The sequence below is a fragment of the Cervus elaphus genome, chromosome 21, assembly GCF_910594005.1.
Source record: "Cervus elaphus chromosome 21, mCerEla1.1, whole genome shotgun sequence".
NCBI lineage: Eukaryota > Metazoa > Chordata > Mammalia > Artiodactyla > Cervidae > Cervus > Cervus elaphus.
The window spans coordinates 3,720,707-3,724,864 of NC_057835.1; positions in this window are offsets into that span (position 1 = coordinate 3,720,707).

Sequence of the window (4,158 nt, forward strand, 5' to 3'; positions counted from 1 at the left end):
CGATTGCAATGCTGCATGCAGAGCAAGTCCATGTTCTTCATCAAACACGAAAGGAGCCTTAACTTCCTTGATGGACCTCCAGAAAGTTCCCAAGAACACTGTCACAAGTCTAGTGGGACCCTGAGGTCCCCACAGCAACACGGAAGAGCTCCGTGTACCCTAAATCAACTCAAGATGAGGCCCGATTCCACTGCATTGCATGCAGACCACATCTGTGTTTCCCATCAAACACGAAAGGAGCCTTGACTTCCTAGAAGAAATTCTACATAGTCCTCAAGAAGACTGTCACAAGTCTAGAGATGCAACACGAGATGCAACACGAAAGCGCTCCGTGTACTCCAAATCAACTCGAGATGAGGCCCGATTCCCCTGCAATGTCTCCAGAGCCGTCCTGCATTACCCATAATACACAACAAGGGGCTTACTTCCTTTAGGCAACTCCAGAGTTTCCCTGAGAATACCGTCTCAAGTCTAAAGGAGCACCAAGTTCAACATGCCGTGTTTTTTCATGGTAGATATTTTGCTTTTCTTGGCTAAGATGTTGCCAAGTGAAAGGCATTTTTATAGAAATAACAGCAAGCCACAAAGAGAAAATCTTGAACACAGAAATGAAGACAGAAAGGAAACTTCTAGGAGAGAGTAGACCAGGCAGTAGCTTCAATAGCAGTTCTCTTCTCCCTGACAGCCTTTTATCTCTTCCCTCTTAGGAAAAGGGCTGTATTCACCAGGGATTTGGTCACATTCTCCTTTCCACATGAGGAGTACAAAGGAGGTCTGGCACTCTATTCTTATCATGACTCATTTTTTTTTTTTTGCAGGAAGAAGATTCCTCACACCCAGTGGAACCACCCTTCTGTCAGATAGAGAAGGCTCTCTGCCTCCAGGGTTCTGCCAAACCGTCCACAAGAGCAGTCAGTCAGTCATTTCCTCCCAAGCATGGCTTTCAATAAACTAACAAAACAAAACAAAAACAGAAAAACACAAAAAGCAACAAACTGATGCTGTTGTCTCCTAGATTATATCAGTATTACCATGGGAGTGCTGCAGGTATGGAAGTCAGAAGCTGGAAGAAATTATTTGAGGAGCTTTAATATCTATGGTTTTTCCAGTGGTCATGTATGGATGTGAGAATTGGACTGTGAAGAAAGCTGAGTGCCAAAAAATTGATGCTTTTGAACTGTGGTGTTGGAGAAGACTCTTGAGAGTCCCTTGGACTGCAAGGACAGCCAACCAGTCCATCATAAAGGAGATCAGGGCTGGGTGTTCATTGGAAGGACTGATGCTGAAGCTGAAACTCCAATACTTTGGCCACCTGATGCGAAGAGTTGACTCATTGGAAAAGACCCTGATGCTGGGAGGGATTGGGGGCAGGAGGAGAAGGGGACAACAGAGGATGAGATGGATGGATGGCATCACCAACTCAATGGACATGAGTTTGAGTAAACTCCGGGAATTGGTGATGGACAGGGAGGCCTGGCATGCTGTGATTCATGGGGTTGCAAAGAGTTGGACATGACTGAGCGACTGAACTGAACTGAACTGAACATCTAGGACACACTTGTTCTGTGCTCTGGTCTCCACCCAGTGAACCTTGGATATTGGGGTTGGTTGATTGTAGTAATGTCTGAATTTTTTCCCACCACCTGTATCCATTTTTTTCATAATGCCCCCGTGCACTGACTTTTGGCACAGTCACTTGTCTTGATTTGGCCAAGGGAGCAGCCTGAAAAGTGCCTCTATATTGGGGCTGGTCCTCTTGCTGGTCTTGCAACTACTGCTGCTGCCACCAAATGATCAAGCACAAGCTTGCTTCCTGGAGGAGATACCACATGATCAGAGATAAGCCATCCCACTCGAGCCATCATAGACTAGCCAGTTGCCAGTCAACTCTACAGCTGATCATAGATGTATGAGTGCCCAGCTGATATTAGCAGAGTCTGGTCCCAAGCTGCAAGAACCACTCAGGCACAAGAGGCCTACACTGCAACTTCTCAAATTGTAAGCCAAAGTAATGTCTTTTTTTTTTCCTTTTTTCTTTTTGTTGTTGTTGTAGGCCACCTGGTTTTGAACTGTTTTGTTATGTAGCAAAAGTTAACTGACACAGATATTTCCCTAAGTGTTCTCCTAGAGCCCAGTGCCACTGGTGGGATCACATGGCTGGGATTTTAGGGACATTTTCTACTGCACCAAGTGTAATGTGGGTGAACTGAGCTAGCAGGTGGGCTGTTACCAGTCATGCTCTGTGCTGTTCGGGAGCACAGGCTTTGGAGTCAAACTGGCATTGATTCAAATCATGGCATTATGTCAGTGTGGAAGTAACAGCTATAAAATCTCAATGGTGTAAAAACATCAAAATCTCAGTGGCTTCACACCAGAAAGGTGTATTTCTCTCCTATGTCACTGCTTATCTATATATTTGTATATTTGGTGCCCTATACATATGCGATGGTATTTCCCTGGTGGCTCAGATGGCAAAGAATCTGCCTGCAATGCAGGAGATCAGGTTTGATCCCCGGGTCAGGAAGATCCCCTGGAGAAGGAAGTGGCAACCCACTCCAGTATTCATGCCTAAAGAACTCCATGGACAGAGAGCCTGGTGGGCTACAGTCCATGGGATTGCAAAGAGTTGGACATGGTTGAACAACTAACACTCTTCACTCACATCTGTGATGATCTGCAGAGCTGGCTGGCTGCCAGGTCTAAGAGGGCTCAGTTGGGATGGTATCTTGTCCTCCAGCTGGCTAACTTGTGCATGATCACACTCATGTATATTCATGTAGAGATTCAGGGGCCAAGGCTCCTTCCACCTAGTGTGTTCTCTGGGTCCTCCACTGGATCTTCTGCAACCAACCAGGAGACGAGAAAAGAAAAAGAACATGGAGAATCTGGTGGGTTTAAGGGCCTGTAAATGCCAGAAGTTAACTCATTCCATTGCTAGAACTAGTCACATGGTTCCACCTAGATGTAAAGGGACTGGGAACATGATCCAGTAGAGTGCCAAGGAAAGAGAGAAGGTACATATTGGTGAGATACAGAAATCTGTCTCATTTAGCAATTCATTAACTAGGTAATTAGGCAAGTTACTTGATTTCTTTGATAGTTAAATAGTCCTGTGTGGATTGTACAATCATGTAGAAGTGACCTCATGCCAATCTGTCTTTTCATTCTGGTCTGTGTCCATTCATACTAGGAATTGAGACTGTTTAATGCCATATTGTTGTGCTGTTTTTGAGAATCAGGCCCTATCTGGCATACCAAGGAAGAAGGATATGAATGGTTTTCCCTGGGTGCAGGAAATGAGTGGGTACATTTTTTGCAAGGAAATTTTTTAAATTATAAAACCATCTGTGAGTTGGTATTTTTTTTATTATTGTCATATGCCAGAAAATAATAATAAAATATTCCTTCCTAAAAGAAAAACTGTTATCTAACTGTGGAAAATTCTGAAAGAGATGGGAATACCAGACCACCTGAACTGCCTCTTGAGAAATCTGTATGCAGATCAGGAAGCAACGGTTAGAACTGGACATGGAACAACAGACTGGTTCCAAATAGGAAAAGGAGTACATCAAGGCTGTATATTGTCACCCTGCTTATTTAACTTATATACAGAGTACGTCATGAGAAATGCTGGGCTGGAGGAAGCACAAGCTGGAATCAAGATTGCCGGGAGAAATATCAATAACCTCAGATATGCAGATGACGCCACCCTTATGACAGAAAGTGAAGGGGAACTAAAGAGCCTCTTGATGAAAGTAAAAGAGGAGAGTGAAAAAGTTGGCTTAAAGCTCAACATTCAGAAAGCTAAGATCATGGCTTCTGGTCCCATTACTTCATGGCAAATAGATGGGGAAATAGTGGAAACAGTGGCAGACTTAATTTTTTGGGGTTCCAAAATCACTGCAGATGGTTACTGTAGCCATGAAATTAAAAGACACTTACTCCTTGGGAGGAAAGTTATGACTGACCTAGACAGCATATTAAAAAATAGAGACGACACTTTGCCAACAAAGGTCCATCTAGTCAAAGCTATGGTTTTCCCAGTAGTCATGAATGGATGTGAGAGTTGGACTATAAAGAAAGCTGAGCACGGAGGAATCGATGCTTTTGAACTGTGGTGTTGGAGAAGACTCTTGAGAGTCCCTTGGACTGCAAGGA